General features: G+C 37.8%; 1 pseudogene across 1 annotated transcript; it reads right to left on the reverse strand.

Annotated features, from left to right (window-relative positions):
- Window positions 1–9,202: 9,202 nt before the first annotated feature.
- Window positions 9,203–10,095, reverse strand: LOC308634077 (calmodulin-A-like; annotated as a pseudogene). The gene is made up of 2 exons: window positions 9,560–10,095; window positions 9,203–9,304 (listed from the first exon to the last, which is right to left on the reverse strand). The product of its transcript is annotated as a calmodulin-A-like (transcript).
- Window positions 10,096–18,092: the final 7,997 nt, after the last annotated feature.

The following is an 18,092-nucleotide window of genomic DNA, read 5'->3' on the forward strand; positions in this document are numbered from 1 at the left end:
TGTCAAGAGGGGAGAAATATTAGAGCTGTTGGAGCCAAGAGGGGTCTCAGTCAGGTTTGCTTTTTTAAAGCAAACCTGGAAATAGTGACTCCTTTTTCCTCCTAGCCGCCTTGCCCTCCTCCTCCTCCTCCTCCTCCTCCTCCTCCTCCTCCTCCTCCTTCCTCCTCCTCCTCCTTCCTCCTCCTCCTCCTCCTCTTCTTCTTCTATTCAGCATATACTTTAAAATTTGTTCTACTTACACATGACAGTAGAATGCATTTTGACACATTGTACACACATGGAGCACAACTTCTCATTCCTCTGGCTGTACATGGTGCAAACACTCTGGTAGTGTAATTATACATGTATATATGGTGATAATGTCCATCTCCTTCCACAGTCCTTCTCATCCCTCACAATCCCTCCCCTCCCCTCTCTTTCCTCTGCACAATCCAAAGTTTCTTCATTCTTCCCACTCCATCCTCCCCCGCCCCTGCCCCTGTGGACCAGCATCTGTTTATCAGAGAAGACATTTTGCCTTTGGTTTTCTGGGTTTGTCCTCTTAGCCCTTCTTAAATCTCCCTGGGTTCCTAGTTTCTTAATATCTCCAAGAGCTTGGGTCAAAGATAGACCAAATCCTCCATCCCAGATAGAGAAGGGGAGGGGGGATGTCTGCAGCTGCCAGTTGAAGGGGAGGCAGAGAAGGGAATATTTCTGGTTGTTTTCAGCTTCATTCTTTCCAGAATTCCTAAATCTTGCTTCTGCTTTCACAGGAAAGGCACAGGATAGAAGAGACCCAAAGGGGCATCACTCATAGGTCTTGGGACTGACGAGGTTTACATGGAGGCTGTTTAGCAACCTGTTCAAGGACAGCAAGGACCTCACTCCACAACCTTAGCCTGGTGACTAGGTACCCTGAAGCTGGGCCCAGGAGTAGGGATTTTTAAAATCTTTTTTTTTTTTTTTTTAGAAATAATTTTAGACTGCAACAAACACTGCCAAAATAGTTCAAAGAGTCATTCTATAACCAGCTTTCACCAATATTAACATCTTAAAGACCCACAACCTGATGATCAAGACTAAAACATAAGCACTGGTACAAATATGAATCAGTGGCAGCCTTTATTTGTATTTCAGCAGTATCTCCACAGATGTCCTCTTCCTGTTTCAGGATCCCATCTGGGATTCCACATTGTCTTCTTAGTCTCCTCTAAATGTAACGGCACCACAGGTTTTCCTTTTTCTTTCGTGTGCTTAACATTTTTGAGAGACTCACTCGCACCCATAGAGGTATGGGACCAACTGGCCAGTTAATTGGTAGAATGTCCCTGAATGTGGGTTTGTCTGGAATTTTCTCATGATTAGACTGGGAAGAGTTTCATGGAGCTGATAGGTCCTCAGTGCATGACCAGGGACACATGTCATCAGAAATTGTTCCCATCTTTCTGTCATAACAGTCATTTCAGGAATAAACATCGTAGGCCCCTTCATGAATTTGGAGGGTTGATTAAAAAGGAGAAAGATATATTTTCTCTTTTGAGTTTGCAGACATGAGTACCTTAGAGGCCCAAGCAGCTCTTAAGACTTACCCTGTCATCCACCACACCTGGGGCTCACGAGGAGTCTGAGTCCAGACCCAATTCTAAACCCAGTCTGAGTTCAGACCCTGCCTGTAAATCTCAATTCATTCCACACACATTCTTGGGAGGCAGTGGTCCAATTTCTTCCTCTGGTGACAGAGAAGCCCACTGTGGGACAGGCATCCTGGGAGGCCCTCCCAGGGGTGCCTTTCTGTTTATTCAAACCTGTGTCCCCAGTGCTTGTCACACAGTAGCGCCTAATGTATACTTGTATCTCCTGTGCCTGGTGCACAACAAATACCTGTTGGGCACATGAATGGTAGACCATTCTTTTTGTTGAGCTTATCTCTAGCTCCCTCTAAATTCCAACCTCTGGGTTTATTTCTGTCCTCTGGGTCACACACAAATACACACTCTTTCTCAATTGTGACTTTCCTCTTCTTAGACTTAGTTTTTTTTTCCTACTAGATAAAGTTGAACTTTGTTTCCTTCAATTTAATATTTTTTTTAAAATTTTATTCCCATTTTTATTGCGGTAAAATATATATCACATAAAATTTACCATCATAACCATTCGTAAGGGTACAGTTCAATGATATTAAGTACATGCGTAATGGCATACAACCGTTACACCATCCAGCTCCAGAACTTTTCATTCTTTAAAACTGAAACTCTGTACCCATTAAACAGCTCCCATTGCCTCACCCTTCAGACTCTGGCAACCCTTCCTGTTCACTGTCTCTGTGAATTTGACTCCTCTGAGTACTTGATATAAGTGGAATCATACAATATTTGTTTTTTGGTGGCTAGCTTATTTCACTCATCACAATGTCCTCAGGATTTCCTTCCTTTTTAGGTTTGAATGTTTCATAGTGTGGATGCTTCCATGTTTTTAGCTATTGTAAATAATACTGTTATAAACATGGGAGTACAAGATAATCCATCGTTTTTGTCCTTTTAATCCAGTGGGGCTGGGGAGCAGGAATGACTTGATGTCTGAGGTCCCCAAAGCACATGAGAATTTGACCAGAGGTGTATTGGTTTCATTATTTTGGGCATGTGTAAGGGATCCTAGAAAGAAATGCCATCCAGAGGAGACCAGGAAAGTTCAAGGGGGCCTCTGGGTCACTGGCTTCTGACCCCTCTGCCTGGTGCTCACGTTCCATTGCTGAGCTTTCTGGTTCTGTGTGTGGATCCTGTGCATCCTCATTCACCCCAGACTCTCCACAGAGTGGCACTCCCCAGGCCCTTGATGCAAGGTGATCCACTTGCAAGATCCCTCAAAGTACTCTTGTGTCTTCTGTGGTTCCAGCTCCGTCTGAGGTGACCCATGAATGGAATAAATACTTTAGTCTTCTGCAGATTTTTGTCTTCATCCACACATTTGGGGGACCCAGGCAGAAAAAGTAGTCAGGGTTCTAGAGATGGCACAGGGAGCTGAGGAGCAGAGAGGGATTAGAGAAACCAGAGTTGATGATGACTCAGGAAGAATTCTTTGGAGAGATGGAATGTGTGTTTTTGTTTTAAATTTTCTTACCAATATTATTATCTTATTGTCATCTTAATGTTGCATGTTTTAAGATACCTATGATGAAGTGATAATATCATAGCTATTATATTACATAGAAAAAAAATTTCATGTCTGGGTCTCAGACACAGTTGCCAGGCATTGAACACATGCTTGGCAAAACAGGCTGGGTGGGGCACCCTGCACAAGGCAGTGACATCTCCACTCAATAGAATTGCCATGTGGGAGCTCTGACCTAGCATCCTCCTCCTCCTCCTCCTCCTCCTCCTCCTCCTCCTCCTCCTCCTCCTCCTCCTTTTTTTGGTACCAGGGATCAAACTCAGGGGCACTCAACCACTGAGCTGCATCCCCAGCCCTATTTTTTATTTAGAGACAGGGTCTAACTGAGTTGCTTAGTGCCTTGCTAAATTGCTGTTGCTTTGAACTCAAGATCCTCCTGCCTCAGCCTCCTGAGCTGCTGGGATTACAGGTGTGTGCCACTGCACCTAGCTCCTAGCATGCTTCTTGAAGATACAGATAGTCTCCAGATTTTTTTTTCTCTTTCCACATTTTTTTATTGGTGTATTATAGTTGTACATAATGATGGGATTTTTTGCTACATATTCATAAGTTCACACAATATCACAATATAATGTGGCCAATATCACTCCCTAACACTTTCCCCCTCCCTCCCCTCTTTCTACTCCCCTGGTACTTTCCCTCTGCTGATCTCCTTTTGACTTTCATAAGACAACCCCCTACCTTTCTTTTTCTTTTTCCTCTCTAGCTTCTACACATGAAAGAAAACATATGCACAATCCTCAATTTATGATGGCTCCATTTAGGATCTTTTTTTTTTTACTTTATGACAGTGTGAGAATGTAACACCATATAACTATTCTGTTTTTCACTTTCCTCACAGTGTTTAATAAATTACATAAGATATCCACACATTATTATAAAACGGGCTTTGTGCTAGATGATTTTTTCTCAATCACAGGTTAATGTAAAGTGTTCTGAGCACATTTAAGTGAAGCTAAGCTCTGATGTTCAATAGTTTAGGTGTATGTGATGCACTTTGACTTAAAAGATATTTGCAAAGATCGGGGTGTAAATCCATTGTAAATAGAGAAGCATCTGTATTAAAAAACTCAGTGGATCTCAAACTCAGCCCATCTGCAAGCCTGATATGGCTATTGTTTTGTTACCTCTTTTCTGTGCCATCTAAATGTGGAACTCTTTGTTGAACAAGATAAAGCAAAACCCACGTCAATGTTTTCCAGTAGGTTCATCCCAATTTAAATTTAACCTAGCTTAGAGTCCTGGGAGTGATAAATCATGGGTGGGATGACATCCAACCAAGACTCTGAAAAAGGAACCAAAATACCAGAGTTATTGCAGGAGGTTGCCCTGGCTGCAAGTTCAAGACTGTCCAGGAAAGGAAAGATCCTGAAAGATTCATGCTCTCTTCCAGGTAAAAGGTGGTTGGAATATGATCCAGAGTAGCCAGTGAGATGGACAGCAGAGGCCTGAGACCACCTCAAAGCTGTGGCCCTCAGGCTTAAATTTATTTGTATATCCTCCAGGAATTTTAAGAATTATGTTCATTTTTAACGATGACACTTGAATTATTTTATATTTTTATAATTACAAGGAAGGTAATTTTTATCTTAACTATTCAAATTTAAAATAAAAATAGTACAATACTCTTAAATAGATCTAATAAAATTTAAATACCTTGTAATTTGATATCATTGTCAATTTGAAAATATATTTGAGCCTAGCTCTTTAATAGCTGGAAACTTAACCTTGTTCCTTTTATCCTGGAATTGTATTTTCATTTTACACTCCCCCATTAAATATCATTGTAATATAATTTTTATGGCTGAAAGTCTGTTATTGATTATCATACTTCCCTGCAGCAAAAATATGCATATAAATGTAAATACCTTAAAAAATTTATGTAACTATAAGACTCTAATAGGAGTCAGGAATATTTATGGTAAGTTGAATTATCATTGCAATTATTATTAGAATGCAATTGATAAAAATGACATTAAAATATTATAAGTATGGATAATTATGGTACATAAAAGTAAAGTTTTATGGTAAATTTATTGTTTAAAGAGATGTTTGGGATATTTTTATAGATTAGTTCATGCATACAAAGATGAACATTCCTTAATTTTAGTTTCTATGAATCTAAGCCTTGAGAACCTTTGTTCTTTTATATAAATAGATGAGAATGGAATTTTGATATAGAGATATCCCTTAGTTCTTTGAACTCCTTCCTAGTTATTGTCAAGAATCAAAGAGTGACCTATCATCATACATTATTTTCAGTGATTTATCAGCTGAAAAATTGATAAGGTTTGTCTTCAATTTTGTTGAAGGCAAAGAATTGGACACCATGTGGCATACAAAGTTATGTACTACTTCACTCACTGAAATGTTAGTTATGTGACTCAAACATTTCAAACACTTACACACTGGCCAGTGTGTCAGAGAAATATTTGGGATGAATGAGAGATGTGCCTTTCTTTAGCAAAGTGAAAAAAGAGTCCTTGTGACAGGAGTAGGGTAGGGATTGGTGTGGGGTTGAGGGATAGACCTTGCTGATAGATCTCTGATTTGTAAAGTCCAATCCCAAGTGGATCAGTTTAGAGAAGTTTACCTATGAATGTGGAAATGTATTCTCTCAAAACTATGTCTGTATGTCTTTTTGAGTCTTTGTTTATCCCCACGTAGACGTAGCCCGTTTTTTTGGGGGGACCACAGATCTAAGTCTTCTCTGGATAACAAGGTGTCTTTGTGGGTGACTCAAAGGGCAGAAATACATCCAAGGGTAGAATTTAGAAGGAGTCAGAGATTAGCTCAACAAAAGAATGTAGAAGTTCTACCATTCATATGCTCAGCAGATATTTACTGAGCACCACTGAGTTCCAAGCACTAGAGATACAGGTATATATTAAGTACCACTGGGAGCCAAGCACTGGGGATGCAGGTGTGAGCAATACAAAGAGGCCTTGTCTGGGTAGATGCCTAGTGGGCCTGCCACCTGGTGGCTTCCCCCATCACTAGAATAAGAAATTGAACAACTGTCTCCTAAGAATGCTGTGGAGTGAATTTCAGATTTACCAAGAGGTGAATGGGGCCCAACCTCAGACTCACCGTGAGCCTGAGGTAAGGTGGGTGAAATTATAAGTCTTAAGAGCTGCTTGGGTCTCTAAGACACTCATGTGTCTCCAGTCTCAAAGGAGGGAGTGTACCTTTTCCCGTTTGCTCAATCCTCCCAATTCACAAAGGGGCCAATAAGTGTTGGTTACTGAAATGATTGTTATGTCAGAAAGAGGGAAGACATTTTTCAATCATTATCCAGAAAAATGTTCTCCAGGAAACTCTGACGTCTCACATGGATGATTCTTATAGCACATGGGGCCATCGGCTGAGCAGGTCCAATCTAATGGGCACAATCGTTAGGCAATTGGAAGAACAAACAGAATCACTACTTAGCTTTTAGGAGTTTAGAGGCAATTAGCAAATCATTGAAACTTGTACCTTGCAAGGGATTCCAAACAAGACTGAGTTTTTATTGCTCCCATGATTAATTTCCCACTCCCCAAATGCGACTTTTGGTGTCTCCAGCATCATTTCAGATGCCTGAGTAGGGGAGGAGTTAGAACAAAGAAATGAATCTTGTAAAATGAGGCAACTCATATAGATCAAAGTTGGAATTAATGGCATTAAAATAGTCCCAGTTTTACATTAAAGACAGTTTCTGTAAAAAACAAATTAGATATGCAAAAGTGGGTTCTTTTAAAAGCCCCCAATATACAAATTCCTAATAAGCTTGATTAAGGAAAAGGAATGGAAGCAAAACTAACCACAAATATAATAGAGATATTAAAAATTATAAGTAATATGTTACTCAATGATGTTATATATGAAAGATAGAGAAATAGATACTTTTCTAGAAAAAGATTTAAACTATGTTTGTGTTCTTCCCAAATTCTTATGTTAAATTCCTGACGCCCCAGGTGATGGTATTTGTGAGGTAAGTCACGGGCTTTCCCCCCAAGTTAATGGGCTTTCATTTTGTTTTGTTTTTATTTTTTTTTCTTAGTTGTAGTTGCACACAATACCTTTATTTTATTTATTTATTTTTATGTGGTGCTGAGGATCGAACCCAGCGCCTCACATGTGCTAGGCGAGCACTCTACCATTGAGCCACAACCCCAGCCCTGGCCTTTTTACTGGGGTAAAAGACTAGCATTTGCAACTTGGAATGGACATAAATTCTAATTTCTTTTTTAAAAAAATTTTTACTATATAAGATTAGTCTTTATTCCATAAAGTATTATAGTAAGACAGTTTTGGTAAAATCTCTACATTTTCATTTCCTCATCTGTAAAATGGGGATATTAATGACAATTAATTCATAGAGTTACATTTAAAAATAATTGAGGCAATACAATATTAAGTGCCTAGCACAATGCCCCACCCAGGTAAATGTTCAGTATTTGTCATCTCTCATTCTAAATGTTGTAATTTTTTAAAAATTATTTCTCCATGGAGGTTGAGGAAAAACAAAATAAGTGTCAATTCCCTTAACATGGGGAATCTTCTCAAGAATATATTGCATTTACAGGAAAACTGTAGAGTACAGAGAGTTCTCATATACCCCACATCTACTTTCCCCTATAATTAATCTTATGTTAGTACGATACATAATTCATAAATACTAACACACTATTATTATCTGTAGCCTCTATTTAACTAAAATCTCCTTAGTTTTTCCTTACCTTCCTTTTTCTGTTCCAGAATCCCACATTACATTCGATAACCATTTATTTCTCCTTAGGTTCCTCTTTGCTGTAACAATTACCATAAAACTTTTACATGATAATTATAATTATAAGGAAAATCAAATTTTAATGGATAAAAAAGAATATTCTGCATATTTATGTTTAGGAATTATGGAAAAATCATAATGGATGTTTTGATTGGCTCACATTTGATATAGGATCTATTAGAAAAAAGTGTTTTCCCTCTATGCTCTCAACATTTCTATCACCCTAAAAGGTGTGAGGATTTTTCCCTACCAGCAATCAAGGAAGCAAATAATTCTGCCACAATGGATACCAGCTAATTAAATTCAATGTTGACATTATCTACCTGGAGCTAACATCAGATTCCACAGTTGAGGGCTTCCACTTTAGATGTGTTGATCAGCTAAGATGAACTCTAGATAAGGCAAAGGGGTGGGAGGGGAAGGGAAAGGGCATGGGGGTAAAAAAATGGTGGAATGAGATGGACATCATAAATTGTAATTTCTTGAACAGCAATGTTGATGATGGTGCTGTAGTTCACAGCTATGCCTACTCTGCTGACTCCAAGTCATGGTTCAGAAGATTTTAAAAACAGTCCAAAGATGCTTCCTTGATAAAGATTTCTTATTAAAAACTTGTGTGAAAAATGACAACCTGACACCCATTTCACTCTAACGCAATGAAGACAATGCTAAACCAACATATGCAGGCATACCACCAGGGTGTCACTGTCACTGTGGGTCAGAGCACATGAAGTACAAGAGGATCACCCTTCTACTGAGGCTACAGTCTCAGCAGTTTATCCTTCACCCATTTTCTGTACATCATCTTGAGATAAACCAATTTTAAATGTGTTTTCAGTAAATAAGCTATGACAATTTATGCTAACAAATTGAATTAGAACCCATCTGATAGGTCTCGAATTTGTTTTTTCATTTCTTGATCTTAATACAAATTCCTGACTGTGCTCAATCATCAAGCTGCATCCATGAAAAACTGGCCAGACCAAACAGTGTATTAATCATTAGCATATGGAACTTTAAGGAGTCCTCTAACTGCTTCCTTATCATTAAGGTAGTATAGTATTTACATTGTAAAACTGTTATGGAGCTTGATCTTTAGGGGGCAGGACCACCAACCATTACATGCAGATATTTTGTGTGTGGACAGAAGATACTTTTGACATTCAGATTTGCTATATAGAACAGAATGAACTTTTTTTCTTTCTTTTCTTCTTTTGCGAGAGGTAAGTAAAAGATTCAATTTGGTTTCTTCTAGAGGGGGGAAATGTAGTTGAAAGTAGGTCTTCATTTTGCAGTCATCTGCATGAATTCTTCATAGTCGACTTGTCCATCTGCATCAGTATCTGCTTCTCTGATCATTTCATCTACTTCTTCATCTGTTATTTTATTTATCTATCTATCTATCTATCTATCTATTTATTTATTTTAGTTACTGGGGATTGAACTCAGGGGCATTCAACCATTGAGCCACATCAGCTCCAGCCCTTTTTGTATTTTATTTAGAGACAGGGTCTCACAGAGTTGCTTAGTGTCTCGCTCATTTATTGAGGCTGGCTTTGAACTCGGGATCCTCCTGCTTCAGCCTCCTGAGCCGCTGGGATTACAGGAGTGCGCCACGGCAACCGGCTTCATCTGTCAGTTTTCTCCTAAATTTGTCAGGCCGTGAGGTCGTTCTGCGGCATTGATATAACCATTTCCATCCTGGTCAAAGACTCAGAATGCCTTCCAGATTCCCACTTCACTATCTATACCTTTCATTTTTCTACCCATCACAGTAAAAAAGTCTGGGCAGTCCGTGGTGCCTGCCATCAGCAGCCACTTACTTAATTGATCATCTCCTGCAATTCGGCTTCTGTTGGGTTCTGACTCGGTGACCTCATGATAGTTCCAAGTTCCTCTGTTGTGATGGTGCCATCGTCAAACAGGGAGAAAGCGTCTTTGAATTCAGCGATCCGCTCTTGAGTCGGCGGAGCAGCCGTGGTACCAGTCACGGGAGGAGTGTGTTCCCGCCCCGCTGTGGCTAAGTCGTCCTGCGCTGGAGCGACCTGCCAGTGGGGCTTTGGGAGGTAAGTCACGAGGGTGCAGGCCTCAGTGGGATTAGTACCCTTATAAAACAGGTCCGAGAGATTCCTCACCTCATCCACTGTCTGTGGACATGAGGAAAAGGCACCCTCCATGAACCAGGGAAGCAGGTTTTACCAGGCAATGAATCTGTGGCTCCTTGAGTTTGGATTTCCCATACATCAGAAAAGTGAGAAATAAATTTCTGTTGTTTATAAGCTACCTGATTTATGATATTTTGTTATAGAAGCCACCAAAAATAAGCAAGCATCAAAATTAAGAGGAGCAGAATACTAAATAGATTTAAAAAAAAAAACACAGAATAGGTAAGAAAAGTACTTTGATAGTATCCACTAAAAAAGTCCAAGTGGATTTTGAGAAATGCTTTCTATTAAGATATATAATTTCATGTCTGATTTAAACTTTCCCAGAATTGGAAAATTGGAATTTCCCACAATTTGTTTTATAAAGCTACCATAATCATGATTCCAAAATCTATAAAAATTAGATCATTTTTGTTTATGACTATAGATAAAAATTCTTAATACAACTACATTTATCATAGAGTAATACACCATAATGTGGTGTGATTTTTTTCTTTCTCTCTTTTTTTTTTTTTTTGTACTGGGGATTGAACCCAGGGGCAATTTTTCACTGAGCTGCTGAAATGATTGTTATGTCAGAAAGATAAAAGAGTTTTTTTTAGCTCTTTTTATTTTTTATTTTGAGACAGAGTCTTGCTAAGTTGCTTAGGTTCTTGTTAAATTGCTGAGGCTGGCTTTGAACTTGTGATCCTTCTGCCTTAGCCTTCCAAGTCCCTGGGATTATGAACATGTGCCACTGTGCCAGGCCAGTGTGTTTTGCAATAATTATTCCTGGAGAGAAGGGAGGTGATAGGACTGGAAAGGTATGCCATACAATAATGCTTGAAATTTCCAAAATTTTGCAAAGCCCATAATACTATAATGTTCAAGAGATTGAGTGAGGCCCAGTAGGATAAACTCAAAGAAATTCACATCAAGACATAACATAGTAAGATCTCTGAAAACTTTTAAAAGAATTTTGAAAGCAATGAGAGAGAAATATCTTCTTTCCTGTAGGAAAAAAATTTTCACATGAGAGTAGATTTATGAAAATCAAAATTATGGAGACCAGAAAGAAGTGGTGCAATAGCTAAGTACTGAGAAAAAAGAGTAACTGTGAATCCATATTTATATCCAGTGAAAATATCTTTTAGGGATGAAGGGAAAATAAAAAATTCCAGATGAAGGAAAACTACGACTTTGTTGACACCAGATCTAATCTCAAAGAATGACTGAAGGAATTTCTCTAAATGGAAATCCATAAAAGGAGAAATCTTTGAGTATTAGGAAGGAAAAAAAAAATCATGAACAAAAATGTAGTTAAATGCAATGGGCTTTTCTGTTTCCTGAGTTTCCTAATTTATGTTTGACAAATAAAGCTAAAGCTGTAGTTCCAAATGCATGTGAAAGGATGTTAATGACAATGGTGGACTAGAGACCTCAGAACATCTTCCCCATAACACCACTGAGAGAACATTGTCAATAATGTTGAAATGAACTTTGTCAGAACTCTGGAAATCAGCAAAGCTTGCCACAGTCTGGGGAGCATTTACTCAAGAAAAACATCTGAATCTTGGTAAGAACAACGAGCTTTGTGGCATTTTGCTTGCCCTGTTTTCAGCTTCCCTCCCCAGCTCTGCAATTGCCTTAGAAACTAACATCCCATAACAAAGGTAAAAGCCAGTGGCCTAGAAACCACTGGAGGAACCAGAATGGGACTAGAGCTTCCCCAGAGAACTGTCCCCATTTGGCCTGTAAGGGATTTCCCACTCATGAGAGTTGTCTTTATTTAATCTGTCTCAGATCTTGCCTAGTGAAAACGACTTTTCCCCAGGGTGATTGTCAAATTCAATCAGTGGTGGTGTTTAGCTTCACAACTACCTGAGGGTAGTGATAATAGTTTGGGCAAATAACAATAAAAAAAATGCAAAAGGAAAAACTGTGTGATGTGAAGTCCACAGGAGGCTTTTTAGAGCCCTTTTTCCTTTTTGGGAATGTAAAGGGCCACTTGAATGCCCAGGGCTGCGCATATCTTAGGACCCACCCGAGTAAACTCTAAACTCTTCCTTCTGGTTGACCTCAAGGCTCTGAAAAGCAAAACTGGAGGCTGAGGCAAAGTTTTCAACTACTTAGCTGAGATTTGAAAGCATCCTCCAAAATGTACACAGAGTCCCTTGGCAAAGACAGTGAGACTTACTGGTTCCAGGCAGTAACAGAAAGCTATGCATAATCATTATCTGCCCACCAGGCTAACTGAGTAGAGAATTCTGCAGTCACATAAGACACAGAATAGAGTTTAGAGTATTAGTTCAGGAAAGTCACCAAACAAAAAAGAGTGACATCAACAGCACATGGCAATAAAAAAAAAAAATCCCAGGTAGTGAACAGACACTTATTTCCAAAGAAGCCATGTTAATATTATTTAAAATGCCCAGTTTTGACTTTCAATGAAACAGGAAATGATGATCCAATATATGGCGGGAGGTGGGGGGAGGAAGCAGTCAATAGAAGTCCATACATTATACTGCTAAATAAGATTTAAATCAGCTACCTAAAATATGTTCAAAGAACTAAGAAAACCATATCTAAAGAATTAAATGAGTGTATGGAACCAAAGTCCCATGAAACAGAGAATATCAATACTAGAAAAGAACAAAAGGGTTAAAAATGGACATTACATACTGCTCAAGGGAACCATACACCAACAAGACAAAACAGTCATAAGTATATATGCCCCAAACAATCATGCAGCTATGTTCATCAAACAAACTCTTTTCAAGTTCAAGAATCAAATTGACCACAACACGATAATCTTGGGTGACTTTAACACACTTCTCTCACCACTGGATAGATCCTCCAAACAAAAGTTGAATAAAGAAACTATAGAACTCAATAACACAATCAATAACTTAGACTTAACTGACATATATAGAATATTATAACCTGCATCAAGTGGATACACTTTCTTCTCAGCAGTACATGGATCCTTCTCTAAAATAGACCGTAAACTATGCCACAAAGCAACTCTTAGCAAATACAAAAAAGTAGAGATACTACCATGCATTTTATCAGATCATAATGGAATGAAATTGGAAATCAATGACAAAATAAAAAATAAAAATTTCTCCATCACCTGGAGTCTAAACAATATGCTACTGAATGAACAATGGGTTACAGAAAACATCAAGGAGGAGATTAAAAAATTCTTAGAGGTAAATGAGAACATAGACACAACATATCAAAATCTCTGGGACACTATGAAAGCAGTACTAAGAGGAAAATGCATTGCATGGAGTTCATTCCTTAAAAGAAGAAAAGATCAACAAATAAATCACCTCACACTACATCTCAAAGCCCTAGAAAAAGAAGAACAAATCAGTAGAAAAAGCAGCAGAAGGCAAGAGCTAAAATCAATGAAATTGAAACAAAAGAAACAATTGAAAAAATTGACAAAACTAAAAGTTGGTTCTTTGAAAAAATAAATGAAATTGACAAACCCTTATCCATGCTAACAAAGAGAAGGAGAGAGAAAATTCAAATTACCAGCATATGTGATGAAAAAGGTAATATCACATCAGCCACTACAGAAATACAGAGGATAATTAGAAATTATTTTGAAATCTTATACTCCAATAAAATAGAAGACATTGAAGGCATTGACAAATTTCTCAAGTCATACGATTTGCCTAGATTGAATCAGGAAGATATACACAATTTATTATTATTATTTTATTTTTTTATGTTAAAAATATGTTTAATTCAAATAATAAAATGGCATAGTATTTGCATATAAGTATGCACATCCTCTGATACAGTTTATTATTTTTGTTTTTATTTATTTATTTATTTTTTAAAAAATTTTTTTATTGTTGGTTGTTCAAAACATTACAGAGTTCTTGACATATCATATTTCACACTTTGATTCAAGTGGGTTATGAACTCCCATTTTTACCCCGTATACAGATTGCAGAATCACATCAGTTACACTTCCATTGATTTACATATTGCCATTCTAGTGTCTGTTGTATTCTGCTGCCTTTCCTATCCTCTACTGTCCCCCCTCCTCTCCCCTCCCCTCCCCTCTTCTCTCTCTACCCCCTCTACTGTAATTCATTTCTCCCCCTTGTATTATTTTTCCCTTTCCCCTCACTTCCTCTTGTATGTAATTTTGAGATATACACAATTTAAACAGACCAATATCAAGTGAGGAAATAAAGGAAGCCATCAAAATCCTACCAACTAAGAAAAGCCCAGGACCGGATGGATACATAGCCAAGTTCTACAAGACCTTTAAAGAAGAACTAATACCAATACTTTTCAATTTATTTCAGGAAATAGAAAAAGAAGCAGTAATTCCAAACTCATTCTATGAGGTCAATATCACCCTTATCCCCAAACCAGGCAAAGACACATCAAAGAAAGAAAACTTTAGACCAAGATCTCTAATGAACATAGATGCAAAAATTCTCAATAAAATTCTGGCAAATTGAATACAAAAACATATCAAAAAGATTGTGCACCATGATCAAGTGGGATCCATCCCAGGGATGCAAGGTTGGTTCAACATACGGAAATCAGTAAATGTAACTCATCACATCAATAGACTTAAAGATAAGAACCATAAGACCATCTCAATAGATGCAGAAAAAGCATTTCACAAAATACAGCACCCCTTTATGTTCAAAACACTAGAAAACTAGGATTAACAGGAACATATCTCAACATCATACAGGCTATCTACGCTAAACCTCAGGCCAACATCATTCTAAATGGAGAAAAATTGAAGGCATTCCCTCTAAACACTGGAACAAGACAGAGATGCCCTCTTTCACCACTTCTATTCAACATAGTTCTTGAAACACTGGCCAGAGCAATTAGATGAAAGAAATCAAAGGGATATGTATAGGAAAATAAGAACTTAAATTAGCACTATTTGCTGACAATATGATTCTATACCTAGAAGACTCAAAAAATCTCCAACAGAAAACTTCTAGAACTAATAAATTAATTCATCAAAGTAGCAGGATATAAAAATCAAAGGCATTTCTGTATATCAGTGACAAAGCCTCTGAGAAGGAAGTGAGGAAAACTATCCCATTCACAATAACCTTAAAAAATAAAAAAAAAGATACATGGGAATCAACTTAAAAAAAAGAGGTGAAAGATCTATACATGAAAACTATAGAAACCTAAAGAGAGAAATCAAAGAATATCTTAGAAGATGGAAAGATCTATCTTGCTCTTGGATAGGCAGAATTAATATTATCAAATTACCATACTTTCAAAAGCACTATACAGATTTAATGCAATGCCAATCAAAATGCCAATGGCATTCCTCATAGAAATAGAAAAAACAATCATGAAATTCATCTGGAAAAATAAGAGACCCAGAATAGCTAAAGTAATCCTTAGCAGGAAGAGTGAAGCATTTTGCATTTCTCTACCAGACTTTAAACTATACTACAGAGCAATTATAACAAAATCAGCATGGTATTGGCACCAAAACAAACTGGTAGACCAATAGAGGACACAGAGACTAACCTACAAAATTACAATTATCTTATATTAGACAAAGGTACCAAAAACATGTACTGGAGAAAAGATAGCATCTTCAACAAATGGTGCTGGAAAAACTGGAAATACATATGCAACAAAATGAAATTAAACCCCTATCTCTCACCATGCACAAAACCCAACTCAAAGTGGATCAAAGACCTAGGAATTAAACCAGAGACTCAGTGTCTAATAGAAGAAAAAGTAGGCCCTAATCTTCATCCTGTGGGATTAGGCCCCAACTTCCTTAATAAGACTCCTATAGCACAAGAATTAAAACCAAGAATCAATAAATGGGATGAAATCAAACTAAAAAGTTTCTTCTCAGCAAAAGAAACAATTTGTGAGGTGAACAAAGAGCCTACAGAATGGGAGCAAATTTTTATCCCTCACACATCAGATAGAGGACTAATCTCTAGGATATATAAAGAACTCAACAAGCTAAGCACCAAAAACCAAATAACCCAATCAATAAATGGGCCAAGGACTGAATAGACACTTCTCAGAAGAAAATATATAATCAATCAACAAATATATGAAAAAATTCTCATCATTTCTAGCAATCAGAGAAGTGCAAATCAAAACTACTCTAAGATTTCATCTCACTCCAGTCAGAATAGCAGCTATCAAGAATACAAACAACAATAAATGTTGAAGAGAACGTGGGGAAAAAGGTACACTCATATATTGCTGGTGGGACTGCAAATTGGTGCAGCCAATATGGAAAGCAATATGGAGATTCCTTGGAAATCTGGGAATGGAACCACCATTTGACCCAGTTATCCCTCTCCTTAGTCTATACCCAAAGGACTTAAAAACAGCATACTACAGGGACACAGCCACATTAATGTTTATAGCAGCACAATTCACAATAGCTAAACTGTGGAGCCAACCTAGATGTCCTTCAGTGGATGAATGGATTAAAAAATGTGGCATATATACACAATGGAATTTTACTCAGTATTAAAAAAGAATAAAATCATGGCATTTGCAGGTAAATGGATGGTGTTGGAGAAGATAATGCTAAGTGAAATTAGCCAATCCCAAAACAAATGCCAAATGTTTTCTCTGATATAAGGAGGCTGATTCATAGTGGGGTAGGGAGGAGAAGCATGGGAGGAATAGATAAATTCTAGATAGGGCAGAGGGGTGGGGGGGAAAGGGCAGGGGCAGGGAATTAGCAAGGATGGTGGATGTGATGGACATCATTATCCAAAGTATATTGTATGAAGACTTGAATTGGGTGTCAACATACTTTATATATAAACAGATATGAAAAATTGTGGTATATATGTATAATAAGAATTGTAATGCAAAAAAAGGTACATATATAAAGGCATGAATTGGTGTGAACATACTCTATATACAAAGATATGAAAAATTGTACTGTATATATGTAATAAGAATTATAATGCATGTTGTGTATTTAAAAATTAAATTAATAAAACTATAAAAAGTTACAATATGTGAAATGAAAAGTTCATTAGAGATGTTCAACAGCAGATTTGAGTTGGCAGAAGAATTAGTGAACACAAATTAGAGTGAACTGAAGATGCGCAGTCTATTTAACAAAAAAGAATAAAAAAAAAAAATCAACAGAACCTAAGAGACACATGGGACACCATTAAGCATACAAAATATGCCTAATGAGATTCCCAGAAAGAAAGGAGAGAAGGGGACAGGAAAAAATAATTGAAGGAATAATGACTGAAAACTTCCCAAGTTTGATGAGAAACTGAGAAACCAGCCTCTACCTCAGAGCAAAGTCTGTCCAAGGAAGGGGGCATGACCCTTGTCCTTGGAAAGATCCTCCGAGCACTCCTAGGCACATACCCACCCTGCTGAGTTGTTTATCTACAAATAACAGGAGAGATCTGCTGCACCAGGTGTCCCTGACTCAGTCAGGCTAGGTGAGGACCCATAGCAACCCCCTAGCAACCACCAACCAGCATGAGACAGGGAAAATACCTGGGATGCTAGATGACCCTCCCAGTAGTTTATGGTGGTTGATAACATGTTGGGAAACCATGTAGTTCAGCAAGTACTCCACTCGTGGCTTAAACCATTCAGTTCAGAGGAATCCCCCTTTTTGTACTAGCCAATCACCCTTACCCAACTTGTTCCCGCCAGTGAATGTGCTAATCATGTTTTAGAGTTGTTTTATGATTTTCCTGTGGTGTGTGATGATTTGCTAAGAGATGCTATGATGTATGTGAAGTCCTTACCTTCCCCAAAGAGTGTAAAGTATAAAACTGCTGCAAACCTTGGGCTTGGGGCCTTTCAGCGTGACCAGTTGCTGTGTGTACATGGAGGACTGAGCTAGCTCACAATAAACACCTCTCTGCTGCTTACATTGATCTTGGTCTTTTGGGGGTCCCGAATTCGAGCATAACAAAACATTTCTCTTTTTATACAAGAAGCTCAATTAAGTCTAAGTATGATAAACTAAAAAGATCCACATTTAGACACATGATAAC

The sequence above is a fragment of the Spermophilus citellus genome (genome assembly GCF_964194105.1).
Source record: "Spermophilus citellus genome assembly, chromosome: 15".
Taxonomy (NCBI): domain Eukaryota; kingdom Metazoa; phylum Chordata; class Mammalia; order Rodentia; family Sciuridae; genus Spermophilus; species Spermophilus citellus.